Source organism: Cyprinus carpio, unplaced genomic scaffold (assembly GCF_018340385.1).
Source record: "Cyprinus carpio isolate SPL01 unplaced genomic scaffold, ASM1834038v1 S000006746, whole genome shotgun sequence".
Classification (NCBI taxonomy): Eukaryota; Metazoa; Chordata; class Actinopteri; order Cypriniformes; family Cyprinidae; genus Cyprinus; species Cyprinus carpio.
This window is the reverse complement of record NW_024879345.1, coordinates 3,906,937-3,930,992: the sequence shown is the minus strand read 5'-3', so window position 1 is coordinate 3,930,992 and position 24,056 is coordinate 3,906,937. Positions and strand designations below refer to the sequence as shown.

The 24,056-nt window shown below is 40.3% G+C and overlaps 1 long non-coding RNA gene across 1 annotated transcript; it reads right to left on the bottom strand.

Moving 5' to 3' along the window:
* Window positions 1–231: 231 nt before the first annotated feature.
* On the bottom strand, window positions 232–2,104 carry LOC122144645. Its single transcript, XR_006159802.1, has 2 exons — window positions 1,819–2,104; window positions 232–548 (listed from the first exon to the last, which is right to left on the bottom strand). It is a non-coding gene; the product is annotated as an uncharacterized LOC122144645 (long non-coding RNA).
* Between the last annotated feature and the right edge of the window lie 21,952 nt (window positions 2,105–24,056).

Below are 24,056 nucleotides of genomic sequence, written 5' to 3'. Positions count from 1 at the left end.
TTCCTGCTCATCTTAATATTTATTAAGAATACTGTCCTGCGCATTTTATTTTATTCTTTTTTTTTCCATACCTATAGTTATATCTAATTTTCTTTGTGTTTCTATTCTATAATAATTGCAATAATAATAATTGTCCATGGAACAGACGTGACTTACATTTCACTGCTGGTTATATATTCTTTATATAACCATGTATTTGACAAATAAAAATTTTGAATCTTTTATTTTTATTTTATTTAACCTTTATTTTTCCAGGAAGGTCCCATTGAGATTAAAAGAAATCTCTTCTTCCAGGGAGTCCTGGCCAAGATGGCCGTATTAAAATTTCACATAATTACAAAACACATAAAACAAATTCTAAACAGACAAGGTAAATACAATAACATTAATCATATGTCACCAAATTAATTAAAACAGCCACACACTTCATTCATTTTACATCACAATATATTTTTAAACACATTCAAAGAAGGAATTCATTCTAGTTGAGCATTAATTTGAAATTCATTCCACAGCCAAGGAGCAAAGTAGGATCTTGACCGTTTGTGCTGCAATCAAAATAAATAAATAAATTTATAAACAAATAAATAAATCTTACAAAAACATTATTTAAAAATCTTTTCATTACACTAATGTTTAAGTGTTAGATTTGAAACTTACTATATTAGTGTCAGGTATATTTTTACAAAATAATCACCTGTCGACTTATACCCAAGTCATTTATTTAATAAGATTACCACTGTACAGGCCTGCCATATAGTTAATAATGCTGACAACATAAATATATTTACAAGATGTGTAAATATATTAAACAATTTACTCAAATTATAGTAGTGTAGGATTTTTGCAATGGAATAAATTAAAGCTGAGTCACCATGATAGCACTAATTGTCAGCTGTTCAGCAGACTGGTGAAAAGGAATTGATTACATTATGTCCAATCATACAGTATCTATAAGGTTTTTAAAATCATCTATAAGAGTTTTCAAAATAATCTGTTTTAGAGAAAGTGCATTAATATTAGTCATAAGTTCAAAAATAAAATTGGTTCAAAAATAAGACTGTTAAGAATGGTTCATTGTTTCTAGTCCAAAAAATAAGATTGTGATCTAATTATCAATATGTATATATAACAAAATAACAAAACATTTAAAGAAACACCTTCATAATAGATTAAATAAAAATCTCTCAGTGTTTTCCATTTTACCACTTAGTGTTCCTTAAAAAAATAAATATCAAAAAGCCACAGACTGTTGTGGTTGGCAGGTGGATTCAGTTGCAGCCCACCACTTTATACTGTTATGCACCAGGAAATACCTGCATAATATATTCAGATATATTACTGATAGTAATATAGAAGTCAGGCAGACATATGAGAGAGAAAAAAAAAATCTAACTCAAAGCAGCATTAACAAAGAACTTCACTGTCACCATTAGAATGTCAGTAACAAATTATTACTGGCACAGATTTCCCATTCACTTGCTGTCTTGTCTGTGTGACAGGGACCTGTATAATTGAAAGTCATAAATTGTAATATTTTTGTCTTTTATTCGAGAGATAAATGTTTTAAATGCAATTTAATCTGTATGATGGTATCTCTGATGTTACTGTATTTGGTGGTACCAATTGTCACAGAAACACCACATAAATGAATGTAAAAAATCATTAAGCTGCAAAATTTGCGGAAGATTAATGGTACCAAAAGTAACAAAAGAAGTAAATTAATCTAAAATCTATTTGTTTTTGTTTTTTTAATTTTTTGACATTTTCCCTATAAGGTTTCTTTAAAACAAGCTAGGGCTGTAATGAGCCTCTTACCTTCCTCAGGCATTGAGCCCCAGAGCCTGAGCGAATGGCCTCCAGAAAAACCTCTCGGGCCGCCTCTGGGTTTCCTCTAGCAGGCAGCACTAGAGGGGGCTTGACTGGAGCTGAAGGTGGAGGTGGGGGTGGCACAAAGGCAGGAGAAGAAGTGGGAGGAGTTGAGTTATCATCTCTCTGGACATTTATGTCCTCCTCAAGTTTCCTGATCTGCTCCAACTCCTTAGCTGCTCCTGATTTGGTCTAGAAGTATGAAAATGATGTGGCATTTACAAACTCGATTCCAAAAAAGTTGGGACACTGTACAAATTGTGAATAAAAACAGAATGCAATGATGTGGAAGTTCCAAATTTCAATATTTTATTCAGAATACAACATTGATGATATATCAAATGTTTAAACTGAAAAAAAATTATCATTTTAAGGGAAAAATAAGTTGATTTTAAATTTCATGGCATTAACACATCTCAAAAAAGTTGGGACAAGGCCATGTTTACCACTGTGAGGCATCCCCTCTTCTTTTTATAACAGTCTGCAAACGTCTGGGGACTGAGGAGACAAGTTGCTCAAGTTCAGGAATAGGAATGTTGTCCCATTCTTGTCTAATACAGGCTTCTAGCTGCTCAACTGTCTTAGGTCTTCTTTGTCGCATCTTCCTCTTTATGATGAGCCAAATGTTTTCTATGGGTGAAAGATCTGGACTGCAGGCTGGCCATTTCAGTACCCGGATCCTTCTTCTATGCAGCCATGATGTTGTAATTGATGCAGTATGTGGCCTGGCATTGTCATGTTGGAAAATCCAAGGTCTTCCCTGAAAGAGACGACGTCTGGATGGGAGCATATGTTGTTCTAGAACTTGGATATACCTTTTAGCATTGATGGTGCCTTTCCAGATGTGTAAGCTGCCCATGCAACATGCACTCATGCAACCCCATACCATCAGAGATGCAGGCTTCTGAACTGAGCACTGATAACAACTTGGGTTGTCCTTGTCCTCTTTAGTCCGGATGACATGGCATCCCAGTTTTCCAAAAAGAACTTAAAATTTAGATTCGTCTGACCACAAAACAGTTTTCCACTTTCACACAGTCCATTTTAAATGAGCCTTGGCCCAGAGAAAATGCCTGCACTTCTGGATCATGTTTAGATATGGCTTCTTTTTTGACCTATAGAGTTTTAGCCAGCAACGGCGAATTGCACGGTGGATTGTGTTCACCGACAATGTTTTCTGGAAGTATTCCTGAGCCCATGTTGTGATTTCCATTACAGTAGCATTCCAGTATGTGATGCAGTGCCGTCTAAGGGCCTGAAGATCCATCCAGTATGGTTTTCCGGCCTTGACCCTTATGCACAGAGATTGTTCCAGATTCTCTGAATCTTTGGATGATATTATGCACTGTAGATGATGATAACTTTAAACTCTTTTCAATTTTTTTCTCTGGGAAACTCCTTTCTGATATTGCTCCACTATTTTTCGCCACAGCATTGGGGGAATTGGTGATCCTCTCCCCATCTTGACTTTTGAGAGACACTGCCACTCTGAGAGGCTCTTTATATACCCAATCATGTTTGACCTAATAAGTTGCAAATTGGTCCTCCAGCTGTTCCTTATATGTACATTTAACTTTTCCGGCCTCTTATTGCTAACTGTCCCAACTTTTTTGGAATGTGTAGCTCTCATGAAATCCAAAAGGAGCCAATATCTGGCATGACATTTCAGAATGTCTCACTTTCAACATTTGATATGTTATCTATATTCTATTGTGAATAAAATATAAGTTTATGAGATTTGTAAATTATTCCATTCCTTTTTCACTCACAATTTGTACAGTGTCCCAACTTTTTTGGAATCGGGTTTGTATTGTTAACTTAAACACAAGCAGGTTGCATATCAATCAGTTTTGTTTTGTTTTGTTTTGTTTTGTTTTGTTTTGTCTTTTTTTTTTTAATGACCAAACAAGATTCTTTATCAAACAGTTTTTCCAAACAATGGGTTCAAGTTTGATGCACTTTGACACGTGAATTCGTAGCACTGACCAATAGAAGTTGGTGCTTTGCTACTTAACCAGGGTGTCTACAGAAATAAAATAAGACTTTTTAAGATCTTTTTAATACCACCTTATGTAAAACCTAAGACCAAACCTATGATGGAAATATAATGTAATAGTTATATTACATGTGTATATGTAATATTTTATGTTTAATGTAAAAAGAAAACAAACAGCCTTTTTGACAGTGATGATATTTTATTATTACGATATAAAGTGAACTTTTCATATCAGTACACAATATCCCATACAAAATATCCCCACAAAAGCACCGCATCACCAAGATTTTTGGTGGTGTACGCATCAAGTAAAGTAAACTTGCATTAACCCATTTAAAGTAGCTAGGAGGCTGGTCAGCTAGCTAATTATACCTGTAAGTAATTTTTTTTTTTTTTTTTAGTTAGACCTGTATTCTTCTACTGCAATTCTCTCTGATGATGCGGTAACTACTAACTACAGCAGAGGAATAAATCTTCAGTATATCCAATGATTGTAAACAGTCACTGGGTCTGTCAGACTGGAGAAATGTTTTACATTAATGTGACTGAAAATATTTAAGACCCACTGAATCTGAATTTAAGACATTTTAAGACTTTTTAAGGATCTGCGGCCACCCTGTTAACATTCCCATTGAATGAGGCATTCAAGCAGTGCCTACTCAGCCACTTCTTTATAATGACACTGTTCAAAGATATAGAGTGCTGCTAAAAAAACCTGCTTGCACTTAACATCCGGTTCATCCTTTTTTCGCCTGCAGAATTTCACAGTACAAAGGTAAGTGTAAAATAAAGTATAACATAGTTATCCACAAGATGTGCTCACATTTACTGTTGCTGTGCAGAATTTAACAGACAAAATTTATATTATTTCAGTAAGAATCAGCACAATCTAGAATTTGAGGCAAAATCTGGAATTTCAGCCAAAAGTTTACACAGATTTCTTATTGGGCTCAAGATTATGCAAATTTCCTGTGTAGACTATTGACATGGACCCTTTTTGTCCACAAAATTTCACTAATGTGACCACAATTCAGAGTTGTAAAGGGGCAGAAAATATCTGGTAATATTTCCATAAAGTTTCCAGAATTTTTTTTTTAGAAACTTTTTGAAAATTTCAACAATTTTCTGGAAAGCTTCCGAGAATTTCTGCCCCTTTTCAACCCTACCACACCTTAAGTGTCACTAATATTTAGCTGACCTTCTTTAGTCTGGCAGAGTTGCTTGGAGCTCTTATTGCGGAAAGAAGTGCTGAATGCTCATTATCTGCATTATTGTAAGTTGGCTTCCTAACTGCGCATTTGGTAGACAAGCTAGGCATCTGAACAATGTGAAAAGCAAGACATTAGATAGATTTAATACATTAAATTCTCATTTTCATTCCCGAAAATGTTGAAAATCTTTAATCACATTATCTTTAACAAAGTTGTAAAAACATTCCGGCTTAAGATATTCCAAAAAGCTGATACATTTACTTTCATGCTGTGATTGACAGTGTATCTTTCTGAGATGTTCAATGCTCTCTCCAGACTGTATGGCCTCCATAAGGGAGCTATGGATAGAAGTTTGCTTCTGTACAGGCTTAGAAATAACAGGCTTGAACTTAACTGATCCAAACAAGTTACCCTGGTTTGGTTCAGATGGACGTGTGGTGTCTGTTGGCATCTCTCTGGCACAGGAGGTGTCTGGAAATGTACTGGCTGGTGTAGCTTCTTCAGAGGAAGATTCCATGTGTTTAATGTGAACAGACATATGTGTAGAAGGCTGGATTTTGTTATTTAAAGGGGTCATATGATGCAAATTTTCCTTTCTCTTTGGAGTACTACAAGCTCTTGGTGAATAAAGAAGATCTGTGAAGTTGAAAAGACTAAAGTCTCAAATCCAAAGAGATAGGAGAGGAGTCGTCACATATGGTTGCTGCAAGACCAAGGTATGCTCCTTCGTAGAATCCACCTGCCGCACCGTTCTCAAGCCTGCCGCCTCTGCTCATTCAATCCAGCCGCGGCTCACTCTAGGCCTCCGGCCTCTGCTCACTCAAGCCGGCCACAGCTCACTCTAGACTGTGGCTCACTCTAGGCCTCCGGCCTCTGCTCACTCAAGGTTGCGGTGTGTGACGCTGTTTTGTTGAGAAAGCGAAACTACTTTGTTTTTGCCTTCCAAAAGAAAACACAACTAGAAATCATGTTTTTATCACGTTTATAATGGGTTTTATGTTTTTGTCTTGTTGCTTCGGCCAGACGAGGCATCACAATATGCTAAGAGGTGTAACATTTCCGTCACACGCTTGAGGCATTCGGCCAATAACAACGCACTGGAAAGCTGGCCAATCACAGCACACCTCGCTTTTCAGAGAGATGGGCCTTGTGAAAATCGACGCGTTTCAGAAGGCGGGGCATAGAGGAGAAACAATAATGTACAGTATGTGGAAAATAATGTGTTTTTTAACCTTAAACCGCATAAACACATTTCATTACACCAAATACACAAAATAATGTTCTTTTTAGCAGCATCATATGAACCCTTTAACGGATGTGATTCAAGAGATTTGGTTCTGTCTACCCCAAGAAGAGTGCCTTTTTCAATGCTTAATCTCTCAGAATTTGCCAGCTTTTCTGCAACATGAATGAGGTAACTTTTCAGGTGTTTAGGGTGTCCAAAAGAAGGCTCTGAATTTTTGGGGGGTTTGAAAGCAGTAGCAGGTTTGTGTATGTTTGTAAGTCTATTCTCACTATGAAACTGTTGACTGACAGGTTTTTGAACACCCACAATTGACTCTGATGGTACCTGCTTGATATCTGTTTTGGTGTTGGGAATGCTATTGTTTTTAGCAATGGCAGAAGCTACGTATTGGCTGGAGGTTCTTCTGGAGAGTATAAGAAAAGAGAGATCTTGCCTTTCAGCTGTGAAAGAGGGATTTTCTGCAGGATCTGGGAATGAAGGCCTACTTGCCACTACAGATATGGGCTTCCTTTCCAATAAAATGACCTCTTGGTTTGTTTCCTCAGGAAGTGTTTTCACTGAAAGTTGACACCAGACACAGTCGAAGGATTGAACACATCAGTATCTCTATTGTTTATTATTGGCACTTGATTGATTGTAGTTGATTGGTCTTGCTTCTCTGCAGTGCTCCTGAATGTTTTGGCTTTGTCCAATGGGGATGTTTCTGTATTAGCGTCCACATTGGGATTGCCATTTTTCTCTGGGCCAGTGGAAATCTGTTTCTGTGTAACCATGTTGCCCTGGTCATCCATCGTAATGGCATCTATGACTAGAGAGCCTGTAGGCTTGGTCTGAGACAGCTGGTTTGGTGGGGATGACTGTGAATGTTTTCATTCCAAAGCGAGAGACGGAACTCTGGGTGAACTTACCCTGAGTTGTCGGGACTCTGGTAATAGGTGTCCTAAGCAGTCTCTGTACTGAACCTTTGGACCATAGATGCAGTCTTCAGTCTCTCACCAGGAACCTTTTGAACCCTTTGAACAGTAGGAAACACAAAACTTTGGGACTTCTGTAATACTATGTTTCTCTGACTCTTTAATTCTTCATTTACAGCTTTACTCTTAGTCTCAAAATTGAAGTCAGCCTTCTGTTCCATTTTGTACAGTTTCTCTTCCATAAGCTCGGTGGTTCGAGGTGGATTCATGGTTTTCTCAATAACTGTGAGTGTAGTCTCTTGTGGCTGCTTCTCTATGTCTAGGGATGGACTTCTGTGTTTCTCTATCAGCCAGGCATTGTTGTTTTTGTTTTGGATAGCTTCACATGGTGCACATAATTGGCTGGTGATGTTTTGAGAGCAGCATAACAATGCTTCCTCACACTCACTCGAGCTGCAAAGGTCATCCTCAAAAACTTCATCAGTAGTTGTCACTGGAATCTCCATGTCAACAATGGAAACAGGTATTTCATCCCTTACTCTGCTGAGTGATCAATGTGTAATATTAAAAAAAAAGAGTACATTAGTAATTCAAACATCGTTCCTAGTATAATAGCTAAGCTGCCAGGAAACATGTTTACTTAAATTACTTACTGGCAGTTTAAAGGATGGATAACTGCTAATAATAATAAAAATATATATATTTACATAACAGATATATATTTATATATATAAACAGATTTGAAATTCATTTTCTGAGATTATGAGGTATGTGTGTTAAACATCATAGAACACGATGTTAGAATCCGTTAAATTTAATTCTTTACAGGATGTGATGTTTTCTTCACAGTGTCATTTTTATTCATGACAGCACATTGATTTCCTACAACAGACACTTCAAACTGTGCGATCACACAGTAATTGAGAGACGTGTTCTTGGATTGAAAGTGAATGTTTATTTTCGATTTGTACGTTTCTATGATACATGAATTCTCCTCCATATACTAAGTCTCCAAAACAAATGTGATACATCCACACCATCAGTGTAACTGATCGTTAGAACTCTTTTTAGAAAACCCATCAAACTGCTTACCTAAATATGCCATAGAATATGTGACTTATATGTCACAGGATATGTGTGTATTAGCGTAATGTACAGTTAGCTATCAAAATCAAGTTTTGTTGCATGTAATGCTGAATTGCAACATGCATTTATGGGAAATTCAGATGCTTTTAAATCAATAAGAGTGAAACAGAACTGTCTGAATCAGAACACGCTGTTGTGTTGTCAACCTCCTTCTATCTCCACTCTACAGCTTACCTTAACTACTTTTGTAACATTTTTCGACTATGGTGAAAGCTAAAGTTCCCTTTCAGTATGTTACTAAAAGTAAAAGTAAAAGGAGTAACATTCAAATTTTTTGTGGTAAAACTGTAAAACTGAAGGAGGCAGCAAGATACAATGCAGAGACACCAGTTGCAAACAAATGTGATTTATTGTACAAAGTGACAATCCAAATAACTACCAAAATATTTTTAAGAATATATATCATTAAAGAGACAACCAATATGTACAAATATTTACAACTCAGAAAACAAACAAAAGAACAATACAAATCAACCCAACCCAAGAGAAAGAGGACGCTAGTGACGCCAAAAGAAAGAAAGAAACAAACACTTCTAACTTATTTTAAACCTCTAACCTAACTAAAGAAAAGAAAGCAAATCTTCAGCCCAAGCGCCATATACTTCCCTATCCTCAACTAATAGAAACCAAACATACAGGGGGTGGCGTTCACCTCTTACCTAGGGTGTCTAAACAGATCGAGTTACCTAAATGGTTGCACAATGGAAGTCGCACGACATCTTTCCTAACAAACTTACTCCCTATACACTCTTAAACGTCCTAGAGCCTAAGCTCAGCAAAGCTCAGAGAGCAACACCATCCAAGTCACAAAGTGACTAAAACAAACAAAATGGCAAATCAAAAAAGAGGTAAGGTTCAAAAGAAAAATGTCAAAACAAACAAATTGAAATTTGGTATAAACAAAGAAACAAATCAAATCAAGAAACAAGTAACATAACAGCAAAACCCCAGGAAGCAAAAGATGTCGGTTCACTTCCTTGCACGTCCTTTTATCTGCCGGTGGAAACTTGACTGGCACTGGATAGGTCAGTGTCACATTGATTACTGATGACTGACAGCTTCCAGAGCCAATCAGAAGACAAGGGAGATGGCCTAAGAGATTGACAGTTAACAAGGAGAGAGAGAGCGAGAGCAAGAGAGAACACAGGCACATTTATGGACGTAACACAATACTTCACTCATACTTGTGTCGCTAGAAGCATATGGGGAAAACTCCTTTTTCTCAGATTACTGAAGCCTTTAACGCAGTGTAACTACATGGCCACTGGTTTGTGTAGTGTTATAAAAATTAACCAATGGCGAGGCAGCCGAGCTGCACGAGCCTATGGCCACAAAGCGCACCAGAATGGGCGGGGCCATCCGGCTATATAAGCGGCCATACACCATAGGATCCTCAGATTTCTTCTTCTTCAGCGACGACAACACTCTTCGCTGATCTATGAGACTCTAAGACTTCTCGCCGTCCACAAGCCTCTGCAGTGGATCAAGACCATTTCTGCTCGGCTGACTTCACTGCTCTCAAGCTGCTTTCAGTACATACAGCAACTGCAGTCTCCACAGACCCCTGAAGTGCTGAAGCAGCACTCACTGAGACGGAATGTACTCACTGCGAGGATATGAGTCTCGCCTCTCTGCGCTCACGGATAGCTTTCTTCTCAGAGAGCAACTCCGCCCCTTGCACCCTTTGCTTTCTTTCTCCCAGGAACCTGTGAGGAAAAAACTGTGGGGCAGAGGACTTTACCACTTGGACATGAGTGAGCTCACGCCGGCTCAGACCTCCACATGCCTCACTCTCTCCCCATAGAGAGGCTCTCCCCATCCTTTTCTCCCACTCGGATCAGCATCCCTCTGTGTGGAAGTGAGGACGAGTCCCTGGATGACAGCGTGTAATTGGCTGCCTCAGATAAGGAGGAGCTGCCTGCTCGATTTACGACCCCTCCCCCATGCCATCTGCAGAGCACAGCAAAGCCAAGCAAGCTCTTCCGCATCCTGTCCAATGCTGTGGATGAGCTGGGCTTGGAGTGGTCTCCACCTGAGGAGCCCAAGCAACCTACTGCTGTGATATTGGGGAAAATAAAACACATTTTCAAAAAGAGAGCAAATTTCCTCCTCCACATATTGCGAGTGGCGCATCCCTGCATGGCGACCAACCACTCTAATTAATCCAACCCCTTGTCAAGCGGGCCGAGGCCTGTCAGGCTGGGTTGTGGGAATGATAAAATGAGGTTACTCACTACAATTTGCTCAAAGATCCCCGCACTTGAGCAGTGTGATTCTCATGTGTAAATGCCTTAGAAACGGTCCATCCAGCTCAGAGCAAGTCAGGCTTCTACAGCTGTTACTTCCTCATGAGACAGCCGTTCAGAATGATTACACTGAATCAGATCATCTTGCAAATATGCCCAGGGGACTGGTTATTTTTTTCTGGAACTGAAAGACACTTACTTTCACATCCAGATAGTCCCCCATCACAGGCAATTCTTGAGATTCGCCTTCGAGGGAGTGGCTTATCTATACACGTTCCAGCCCTTTGGACTGACCCCGGCTCTGTGCACTTTTTTGAAGTTTGTGGATGCGGCTCTTTCCCCTCTGAGGCAGATGAGAATCCACATTCTCAACTACCTTGACCACTGGATCATTATAGCCTAGTCAGAGGCAGAGCTACTATCTCACAGATCCTTCCTTCTCAGCCGCTTATAGTACCTGGGACTCAAGGTCAATTTTGCCAAGAGCACACTGTCCCCCAGCCAATGGATATTGTTCCTGGGAGCAGTTTTCAACTCAGCCCAAATGAGGGTGGTAGTCACGCCAGAGCATGTTCTGGCCATAAACTGTCTTGTGGCCTCTTTCAAAATCGGAGCCTTTTGCTCTCTCAAGATGTTTCAGAAGATGCTGGACCTCATGACCTCAGTGTCTCCGGTGCTACAGCTGGGCCTGCTTTGTATCCAGCCCCTTCAGTATTTGTTAAAACCGAGGGTACCATCCCATGCCTGGTGTCACGGACGCCTATGTATCAAGGTGGACCAGGCCCTTGAAAAAACCCTCACCCCATGGAACAGGGCGTGTCTGGCGTGACATGCTGTGGCACTGGGAATGGTCTGCAGAAGAAAGGTTGTCTCAACAGACGCGTCCAACATGGGTTGGGGAGCTCTGTGCGAAGGCCAAAATGACTTTCGGTTCATGATCAAAAGTGGAAGTTTTCCAGAGGAGTGGATGCTCCATCTGCAGACAGTTCAGGAGATCTGGGAGATCTTTGGCAAGGCAGAGTTTGACCTCTTCACCTTTAAAAGCAACTTTCATTGCCCAACTTATTATTCGAAGGACATAGACACGTTGGCTCATGACTGGCCCAACCTCTTCCTTTACATTTTTTCCACAATTGCACTGATCCCGCAGGTCATCAGGCAAATCAGAAAACACAAACAAGGTTCTCTTAGTGGACCCACTCTGGAGGAACCAACATTGTTTCTCCAATCCAAAGATCCAATCTCCTGTGACATATCATTGATATTGTCCTTACTGCAAGAGCTGTTAGATTAGGGCCGTTCCCCTTCCACACTCAAGGTCTTTGCAGCAGCTACAACAGCCCCTCACGCTCCTATAGCTGGGCAGTCGGTGGGAAGGAACAACTTAGTTGTTTGTTTTTTGAAGGGGTCCAGGAGGCTGTATCCGCCTCGCCCCCTCACCGTCCCTACTTGGGATCTGCCTACTGTTCTGAGGGCTCTGAAGAGCCCTCCCTTTGAGCCACTACCACTATCGACCTTCAACCCCTATTAACCCTCTGAAGTCGATTAACGCGTATACGCGTTATGGGGTATTTTCTCCTGATAACCCCAAAAAGAACTTAAATTACACTTTCAGTTTTGATCGTACAGATAAGAGCAATACATCAATCGAATCTTTAAAGGGTCTACTTTTTTTGTATACAGACATAATAACAACAAAACTTTGTGCACTTATAAAATAAAGATAACAAACAAGGAGTGCTGTCCGCAGCCTTTGTCTGCGCTGATCTTCATTTACAAACGCGTCATTAAAATGAACTGTAACTCAGTGAATACTCAACACAGAGACATGAGAGAGATATCTATAGAAAGCCTGACATGTCTACTTTTAAACTAAACAAGTGCTGCCGAAAACAAATATTCTGTGATAAAGTAATCCATATGAAAACAATGCAATGTCCGTTTTTTATGTATCCCTTCATTATCTTATAATGCGACCACGCCCCCGCACTGAACGCCCTATTCAGATTATAATTTTTCACTGAAGCGCGCGGCTTGAATATGCCCACAGAACAGAAGACAACGCAGCGAGACTGTTCTTCAAGTTATTTTATTTAACTGTTTGCTTCGTGATGAGAGGAATAAGACATAATTCACCCCAAAAAGATGTGATGTGGTTAAGGATTTGAGATTTGGATTTCCTCAGAAAAAAAGAATGAAGCACTTTATCCAGCAGAGATCATAAACATGAGTCTCTTATTTATTTATATACTTGTACTAGTTTTCACATAACGTGTAAACATTTTACTAGTTAGACTTTTTCCAAAGACTTTTTCCAAACTATAATTCCTGACTAAATGTATAATCAAGTGAAATATTATGAAGTTTCAATAACAATATACACTACAATACCATTCGAAAGCTTGATGTAAATAATATAAATGTACCAATAAATGTAACTGTAACAAATGTAATAAGCAATGCTGTTCTTTCAATTTATCCCCCCTAAAAAACCTGAAAAAAATATTCTCAGCTCTTTTCTACATTAATAATGATAATAATAATGATAATAATAATAGTAAATGTTTTTTTGTAGAAAATAATATTGTTAAAAGGATTTCTGAAGGATTGTGTGACTGGAGTAATGATGCAAAAAATTCAGTCTGAAAGTCAGCTTTGATTGTTCCTAATAAACTGTTTAACTGCACTCACAAGTGAATATTAAATTATGTTGTGGGATAATTAAATATATTCTAAATAAACTACATAAAACATAAAATTATATACATTTATTTTGTCCTCACATTCTTTCTTGTAACTCATCCCTTTTAGTGACACAGCTGACTGAATGGCTCATTATGCAGCTCATTATGCAGGCCTTTGTCTTCTCAGGTGTGAATTCATGATAGTTGACGCCTACTCGCATATGACTTTTACCAACAAAAAGTCTTAGAAAATTTAAATCAATATATTGTTTTCTGTAAGTGAGTAAACAAGATGATTTTCACATCATTTAGAAAAAAAAAAATCTAGGCTACAAGCTCCAGTTCTCAGAAGTCCCAGGAACCAATGTTCTGTATGTGTTTTATTGCCTTATTCAAGTGATTTAACATTTTTAGTTTTTCACTAACCATGCATAACATTTTTTTTCTCAAAAAACACAATCATGTACATACATGCTGCTCACATATTATTATAGCCCAGTTTGTGCTGATTACAGTGAGATTAGACTTTAGCCATTTAGATATTTATAAGAAACTGAAAAAAGCACAAATATCAGGGCATGACAAAACTTCTCCAGGCCCCAAAAAAAACCTTATACTCCACAAAAAAAATGAAAACTGCTCTGCTACTGGCTTTAGCATCAGTCAAGTGAATGGGAGATTTGCAGGTGCTCTCTGTGAGCTCTACCTGCCTTGAGTTTGGAGCCAGTGACTCTAAGGTCGTCCTGAAGCCAAGACATGGTTATATACCTAAGGTGCTCTCCACTCCGTTCAGAGCACAGGTTGTTATGCTCTCTGCACTTCCTCCCTCAGATGAGGACCAGGAGTTGAATTTACTCCACCCCTTCAGGGCACTGAGAATCTACTTTGAGCGTTCTGCCCCTTTTAGGCAGCCATAACAACTCTTTGTTTGCTTCGGTGACCGGATCAAGGGGCATACGGTCACGAAGCAGAGACTTTCAAGCTGGATAGTTGATGCTGTTAAGCTAGCTTACTCTTCCTTGGGCCTGCAATGTCCCATTGGATTACGAGCCCACTGCACAAGAGGTGTTGCCTCATCATGGGCATGGTCTAGCGGTGTGTCCATAGCAGAAATTTGTGTGGCAGCTGGCTGGGCCTCGTCCACATTTGCTAGGTTCTTTAACCTGGAGGTCCCTGCCTTACAGGCGAGGGTCCTTTCTGCTTAATGGGCATGAGCCTATAATTAGGTGGAATCAGCACTAAGCAGAATTTGGCTAAAACACACCCAACTTGCCAGAATTGTTTGCTTGTATGCTTCCATTCCCCCAGAGTGCTGAGGCTGTATGAGTCTTCCTTGGGACAAATACCAAGTACAGTATTGTGGCCCTTTAAAGAATTAATGAGGAAACATAGCTAAGTGGTTGAAACTTATAACAATATCTTCATCTGTGAGTACTTTACCTGCCAGGTTTGCATCTAGATCGGCCAGGGTGAGCTGTATCTGAGCAGTAATCTCTGGGTATTCTTCATACCCATTTTGTCTCTCGATCGATTGATGTCCTTGCTGAATATTTCCACTGCTGAAAAATCAATAAAACATTTCAGATGGTTGTGTATTTTTAACAAGCAAGTATAAGAAATTGACCAACTTTAGTAAAACTGTCCCTAGTATATCATTACTCACATAGTAACTATAAGAATTACAGAAATAGTATTGTTGTCTAATTATTGGATTTATTTTGTGCCATCAGTGTTGAAACAAATACAATATTGAAGTCAGGGTCCAATTTCAAATGGAGAAAAAAAAAACATTTTTGTATGACATTACAGTACAAGATTTACAGTACTAGATCAGAGGAAGAACTCCTGTGTGCTCTTTGTCCTGTGCTCATTGAGCTTTAGAGTTGTAGTAATCAACAGCATAGATTCCACCTGTCATTTCTTAACTTATTTTCCCCCTTTTTCTGGACTTGACTTCTGGGCTCTCTTTGCACTCAGTAAAAGAAAAAAAACTCAGATTAATTGAATACATTAAATGCATACACCAGGCACTGCAAAATGGAAAAACTAATAGCCCTTTCCTGGAAAAAGCATGAAAAGATACATAGAGTCTTATAGTGGAGACCAAGCCGGAGTGAGGAGCTATAGGTGAACCTTCAGGCTTTGGCAGAAACTCCACACACATACATCTGGATAGCAGTCAGCACTTTCAGCTCCATAAAGCAAAGTTTTAAAATCATCACAATTCCAACTCAAATATGTGGGTCAAAAAATATATGGGTAAAAAATGTCCTGTTTCTTTCTATTTCATTGTTTTACCAGTTTATGAAAATCCAGCTACAACCAGCTTCAAGTCAGCATGAAATCAAATCTGACCATATTTACTTAATGCACATTTTTGGTCTTACTGCAAAGGATTCAACACTTCAAAACACATTACATCAGTGAGACCTTAAAAGGGCACCTAGATCACAGAATCCCAAGAATCTATACATAACCTGAGACATTCCCTTTCTAATGGAACTCAACACTGTGCCATGCTGTTGACGCTAAGGGAACATCAATTTCAGCAGTGGAGGTAGATCCTAAGGGCTTGGACTGGGCACAAAAGATGAAGGGCCCTATTTTAACGATCTAAGCGCATGGTCTAAAGTGCATGGTGCACTCAGGGCGTGTCAGAATCCACTTTTGCTAGTTTAACGATGGGAAAACAGTCGGCGCGCCTGGGTGCATGGTCTAAACGAGTTGTCCCTATTCAGCATGAGCGACTTTGAATATCGTGTGCAATCTGTCCAATGGAAGTGCATGATGTCACGGCCAGGGTGACGTAAGCGACCAGGAAGCTATAAGAGCAAGTGCTGCACAGCTGGCATCAGCTTTTTTTGTCATTCAGCAAGCGCTCTGTGTTTGCATGTGTTATCAGTCTGTCTTGTGAGCCTTATTTGGTGTTGTCTGGCCTCATAAGCTCCATCATGTCAAAAAGCACAGCTAAGACAAAGCATATGGGCAATAGCAGATCATGCTTCAGATTGTGAGTTCCTCCCTGCCCGCGCTACATTACGAGCGGGAATACACACAGTCTGTACATGGTCTGCTTGAGAGCAAAGCACACTGAGTCGGCTCTCGAAGGAGCTCCACGCTGGAGCCTGCCTTTCTTTCCCGACCTGCACAGTGAGATCTCCAGATCGTACAACCGGCCATTCTTGGCCAGCCTCTTCATCCCCACATCTGATTATTATGGCAATGTGGCAGGGATGGGACAGCCGCGGTTACAGAGCAATGCCACGGGTGGAAAAGATGCTTGCGAGCTATCTGTCCCCTGGGGCTGCATCATCTCTGAAGGCTCCAGTGTTGCCCTCCAAGCCGCTCAGAACAACTTCGGCTTTGGGGGGCAAAGGGTATCCACCAGCAGGTCAGGCTGGTGCATGTCTGCACATAATGGCTGTGTTACAGGCATACCAAGCCGACCTGCTGAAAGAGCTTGACAATCTGGGTCGGGGACTTCTAAGCCCAAAACCAATCTTGGGGCAGTTATTGAAGCCAAGAAGTCCTCGGCCAAGAAGTCCTGACACGAGTGGGTCAGGACTTCAGAGGGCGGCCCCTACTGGGGTACAGCGGTGTACACCATATCACACGGTGCCCGTCTCGCCTCAGTTCCCTCGGGAAGTCGGTCTGCCAACCCTGCCAGAGCTCCAGGGTGCAGTGGCTTCTAGCGAGCGCTGCTTTCAGTTTCTTCCACCCGTGAGCATTTGATCATAGATCTGCATCAGCTGAACCACTCAGTCATGCGACTGAAGTTCAAGATGCTCACCATCAAACATGTCATATCTCAAATCATGTCCGAGGACTGGTTTGTCACGACAGATCTCAAAGATGCATACTTCCATGTCTCTATCCTTCCCACTCACAGGAAGTTTCTGAGGTTTGCTTTTGGTGAAAAGCATACCAATATCGTGTACTTCCGTTCAGCCTTGCACTCTCACATCACTGTATGGATGCTGCTCTGGCTCCACTGCGACTCCAGGGCATCCGCATACTAAATTATAATGATGATTGGTTGATTTTAGCTCAATCTGATCAGTTGGCGGTTCAACATTGAGATGTCGTTCTTACCTACATGGGGAAGCTGGGTTTGAGATTGAATGCCAAGAAAAGTGTGCTTTCTCCATTACAGAGGACCACTTATCTAGGTGTGGTCTGGGATTCGACCACAATGCAGGCACGTCTGTCTCCTGCTCATATCGAGTCGATCATCACATCAGTCAAGAGAGTCAGAGAAGGCCAGTCACTCACTGTAAAGCAGTTTCAGAGACTGCTGGGTCTGATGGCAGCTGCGTCCAATGTGATACCTTTTGGCCTGCTGTACATGAGGCCCCTACAGTGGTGGCTCAGGACCAAGGGATTTTCAATGAGGGGGAATCCACTTCGAACTATCAAGGTAGACCTTAGACATGTGGAAGAAACCTTGGTTCTTGAATCAGGGCCTGGAGCTGGGAGATCCTTGGCGCCATGTAACGCTAGAGACGGACGCATCCCTCACTGGTTGGGGTGCAGTCATGAATGACCTCCCTGCCCGTGGTCTGTTGAGTGGTCACCATCTGATGTGGCATATCAATTGACTGGAGATGCTGGCCGTGTTGCGAGCACTGAAACACTTCCTCCCAGACCTAATAGGTCACCATGTGTTGGTGCGCAGTGACAACACATCAGTGGTCTCTTACATCAACCACCAGAGAGGTCTGCATTCACGACCCTTGTACAAGCTGGTGCACCAGATCCTTGTGTGGTCCCAGGACAAACTCCTCTCACCCAGAGCAGTATACGTTCCTGGACATCTCAATGTGGGAGCAGATGTCCTGTCGAGACAGGGGCTGAAGCCTGGGGAATGGATGCTTCACCCTGAGGTGGTGAAGCAGAAATGGAGAATGTTTGGCCAGGCTCAGGTGGACCTCTTTATGACTCAGGAGACATCGCAATGTCTCCTCTGGTTATCTCTAATTCATCCATCTCCCCTGGGACTGGACGCTATGGTGCGGACTTGGCTGAGGCTTCGTCTGTATGCTTTTTCTCAATCACTCTGCTCCCGGGAGTTCTGGAAAGAGTATGCTGGGATGGGGTTCGGCTGTTATTAGTGGCCCCATTCTGGCTGGGCTGAGTATGGTAAGTGTTCCCCCCTGTGACTTGGTTGTGGTGGTAGAGGCTCTCTGTAAAGCTCAATACGAGCCGACTGTGGAGATATCATATCATCATCTGACTATAAAGACTGCCTTCCTGTTGGCGATTACTTCTCTAAAGAGAGTTGGAGACATTCAGGCCCTCTCAATGGCCCCTACTCATCTTGACTTTTTCTATACCCTCGAGCAGGTTATGTTCCAAAGGCTCCCTCTGTCACACCCCAACCGATAGTGCTGCAGGCTTTCTGTCCTCCTCCCTTCCAGGAGCCCAACCAGAAAAGCTTAATTGTATGTGTCCAGTTCGAGCACTAGTCACATATGTCCACAGAGCTGCCCTGTGGAGAAGGACGGACCAACTGCTCGTGTGCCATTTTCCTCCCAAAAGGGATCTCCCTGCGACTAAGCAGACCCTTAGCTGGTGGATAGTTGGGGCTATCAACCTGGCCTATGAGTCCTCTGACCTCCCCTCGCCAATGGGAGTAAAGGCTCACTCCACACAGGGTATGGCGGCCTTCAAGGCCTTCTTAGCAGGTGTATCGATGCAGGACATCTGCAACACCGCGGGATTGTCTATGCCCTCCACCTTTGTGAGGTTCTATGGCCTTGATATGTGAGCCACTCCGGGCTCTTCTGTTCGCTGTATTCACGCCTTAGCTCGGATACAAAGTAGGTAGGGACTTGGAAGTTTGGCGGCATGGGCACCTCGTTCCCCAAAGCATTAGATGCAGCTTGAGTCCCTGAAGAGGAACGTCTCAGGTTACGCATGTAACCATGGTTCCTCGAGAGAACGAGAAGCTGCGTCTCGAAGCCATACTCCCGGCACCCCTGCCAGCTTTTGCTTCACTCCACGAAGCTGATGCCAGCTGCGCAGCACATGCTTTTATAGCTTCCTGGTCGCTTACATCACCTCGCATGTGATGTCATGCCTTGCCATTGGACAGATAGCACACGATATTCAAGGTCACTCACGCTTAAGGCATTCCCCATAGCGTTCAACACAGCGTCTCGATCCCTCGAGGAACCATGGTTACTTTCATAACCTGAGTCGTTTTTGGGCATAACGTGCAATAAACCAGAGTGTCATCTCCCATTCCCTTTAAGGAATCACAGCTGCGCTCATGCCATGGCTGATTTGCTATTTACATGGAGGATTTGGCAAGCACAAAGACAGAATGCGTCTCTGAGAGGAAACGGAGCTGCTCGTGCATGAGCAAATAGGTAGCCTAATTCTGATACATGCGATCACTATCCATTATGACATCTAGGCATTTTTATATTTATGTAGCTTACACAATAATATTATTTTACATTGCAATCCTTTAGTTTTTAATATTCGGCATGTTTGTGTGCTGCTATGCGTCCCTGTGTGTGTAATAAGCAGAGTGTACGCACACTGTGGACCCGCCTAACGCACTCTTTAAATAACAAAAAAACAACTGCACCATTGACTTTAGACCAGGCTATGACACAGTCTATTTTCAGTTCCTCAAAATAGCAACGCGCCAACAATGCGCCAGAACACATCTCTTTTTTAGACCAGCATGCCCATGGGGGCACAAATGGGCGTAAATGCATTTGCTATTTAAACAACGCGGTGCAGGATGGGAAAATGAGAACTGCGTCGGGCAGAAACTAGCAAAAACACTTGTGCCGCACCTTGCGCTGGATGTATGATAGGGCCCGAAGCCTTTCTCACTCCAAAAGACACTACTCACAAGTACTTCTGCTGTGGCTTTTTTTAAACTATTTTCATTTGCAAAACATATGATACAATATTGTGTCTGAAATTTCACACAATATTAACTTAATTATATAAAATCAATATTGCATGTGCTATTGTGCAGATATTTGGGTAAAAAAAGCACTAAACTTCTGAAATCCTGACTAATGGTGATCAATTCTTGCCTTATTATTTCTCAGAGTTGATCACAATTTGTGGGCTTTTGCTTGTCCACTCGCCTTTTGAGGACTGACCACAGGTTCTCTATGGGATTGAGATCCAGGGAGTTGCCTGGCCATGTATCCAAAATTTCAATGTAATGATCTTTGAGCCACTTCTTTATCACTCTTGCTTTGTGACGGTGCTCCATCATGCTAGAAAATGCATCCATCATTACCAAATTGCTCATGCAGGGTTCCCACACTTTGGTTAACTTCAAATTCAATGATCTTTCAACTACTTTCCAGGTCCAATACCCTCAAATTCAAGGACTTAATGTGGGGACACATTTCAAGTGAGAGCAAGGTTAGATTGTGTTAACTTTAAGATACATTGTTACACTTTTAAATGTAACAATGCTAAAAAAGCTTTTTTATTTTATTTTTTATTATATACTTATTTGCATTTATTTTTGGTCATATGACAGAGATCTAAAATTCTAATTGTCGTATTTCTGTTTGCATAAAACTGAAGAATATTCAGAACATCCTATACTGTATTCTAAAATTATCTGATATTAACTTTTGCATGGATTTTATTGAAACAAGATCTCTGCAGGTATCATCAAATCTAATTTAATGGTTTTAATGCCCTTCTGATGCCATTTTGAAAAATGTTTAATGCCATACACAACCCATATATATGTATGTTTTTTATGTTTTTGAAACAAGTATCTTCTGCTCACTAAGGCTAATTAAAACACTAAAGCAATATTGAGAAATATAACTTAAATTTATAATAAATGTTTTCTATGTAACTATATGTTAAACTGTAATTTATTTCTGTAATCAAATCTGAATTTTCCAGCATCATTACTCCAGTCTTCAATGTCACATGATCCTTCAGATATCATTCTAATATGCTGATTTGCTACTCTGTTATGATTATTGGTACTCATTCATTAATAACAGTTCTTATTATTATCATCAATATGGAACACATTTTTTCTGCTTTATATTTCTGTGTAAATTATGATACATTTTACTTTTCAGTATAAATTTCATAAATAAATTTCAGCATAAATAATATTTCAAATGAATCAGCATTTATTTGAAATACAATCTTTTGTAACATTATAAATGTCTTTACTGTCACTTTTGATCAAATTAATTTGTCCTTGTTGAATACAAGTATCTATTAAAAAAAAAAACACTTTAGTTTTTTTATTGTATTTTTGAATGGTAATATACAAACCCGATTCCAAAAAAGTTGGGACACTGTACAAATTGTGAGTAAAAAAGGAATGGAATAATTTACAAATCTGATAAACTTATATTTTATTCACATTAGAATAGATAACATATCAAATGTTGATAACATATCAAATGTTGAAAGTGAGACATTTTGAAATGTCATGCCAAATATTGGCTCATTTTGGATTTCATGAGAGCTACACATTCCAAAAAAAGTTGGGACAGGTAGCAATAAGAGGCCAGAAAAGTTAAAGTGTACATATAAGGAACAGCTGGAGGACCAATTTGCAACTTATTAGGTCAATTGGCAACATGAGTGGGTATAAAAAGAGCCTCTCAGAGTGGCAGTGTCTCTCAGAAGTCAAGATGGGCAGAGGATCACCCATTCCCCCAATGCTGCGGCGAAAATAGTGGCGCAATATCAGAAAGGAGTTTCTAAGAGGAAAATTGCAAAGAGTTTGAAGATATCATCATCTACAGTGCATAATATCATCCAAAGATTCAGAGAATCTGGAACAATCACTGTGCGTAAGGGTCAAGGCCGGAAAACCATACTGGATGCCTGTGATCTTCGGGCCCTTAGACAGCACTGCATCACATACAGGAATGCTACTGTAATGGAAATCACAACATGGGCTCAGGAATACTTCCAGAAAACATTGTCGGTGAACACAATCCACCGTGCCATTCGCCGTTGCCGGCGAAAACTCTATAGGTCAAGAAAGAAGCCATATCTATACATGATCCAGAAGCGCAGGCGTTTTCTCTGGGCCAAGGCTCATTTAAAATGGTCTGTGTCAAAGTGGAAAACTGTTCTGGGATCAGACAAATCAAAATTTTAAGTTCTTTTTGGAAAACTGGTATGCCATGTCATCCGGACTAAAGAGGACAAGGACAACCAAAGTTGTTATCAGTGCTCAGCTCAGAAGCCTGCATCTCTGATGGTATGGGGTTGCATGAGTGTTTGTGGCATGGGCAGCTTACACATCTGGAAAGGCATCATCAAAAATAAATAAAAAAAGAAGCAGCACAAATGTTTCTTGAGCAGCAAATCAGCATATTAGAATGATTTCACTGAAGACTGGAGTAATGATACTGACAAATTCAGCTTTGATCACATAAATATATTACATTTTAAAATGTATTCACATAAAAATTATTTATTTTTAATTATTATAAATTGAAACAATATTACTGTATTTATTGTATTTTTGATTAAATAAATATATAGCTTTAGTAAGCATAAGAGACTTCTTTCAAAAACATAAAAAAACCTTATTGATCCCAAACTTTGACCAGTTATAGGCCTGTTTTAAATTATCCATTCAATTTGACAGAAAATCTGCATAATTTAAATCACTTTAAAACACTTAGTTCTTACTGAAATCAGCATATTTGTGATATTAAATCGATTTCCAAGGGTTTTTGTTGTTGTTGTTGTTGTTGTTTTAACTAAAGAAAAGGCTTTTTTTATTATTATTTCCTAATCTAATAAACATGTTGCATTATCTTTCATATCAAATTCTTTCATTTCATGGTTCAAAAATTGCAACTGCATGAATAATGTTATGAGCTTAGTGTTTTAAATAATTTTTAATATACAAATATGAAAAGTTGGAAAAAATGCAATGATACTTTAAAATATGAGAGTAAACCGCCAGTCGGTGGCATCAAGTGACTGTGTTAATAAGTAAACATTTAAATCATTATTTCAAGCAATTCATTCAGACTGCTGATTCATTTAACAATCAAGCAAATGCTGTCTTTACGAATGGAACACTAAATCATTGACTCTAAATCACTGAGTCATTCAGTAACAAAACACAGCTGTGTGCTGCTCGGAGATTAGCAAATGATGAGGCCACGAAGTGCTGGCAAAATAACACATTAGCGGAATGGAGGGAATAATATGGATTTTTTTTCCAGAAAACTTCTTGCAGCGTTCACCTTTTCTTCTCCGAGCAATCGATTTTCCAGATGTCCCAAACAGTCGGAAGGGAGCTTCATCAGAAAATCAATTTGCACCAGTCTTCTGCTGTCCAATCCTTGTACTTCCTGCAGAATTTCAGTCTGTCCTTGATGTTTTTCTTTGATAGAAGTGGCTTCTTTGCTTCCCTCCTTGACACCAGGCCGTTGTCCAAAAGTCTTGGCCTCACTGTGTGTGCATATGGTCTCACACCAACCTGCAGCCATTCCATGAGCAAGCTCTGCACTGCTGAAGGCACAATTCTGTAGCTGACTCCTCAGGATGAGATGGTCCTGGTGCTTGCTGGACACTCTGGGACGTCCTGAAGACTTCACTGCAGTCAAACCTCTCTCCTTGATGTTTTTGATGATCTGGTAAATGGTTCTTTCAGGTGCAATATTCTTTGTAGCAATTTCCTAGCATGTGAGGCCATTTTGATGCAAAGTGATGATGGCTGCACGTGTTTTTTTGGAGGTAACCATTGCTAACAAGA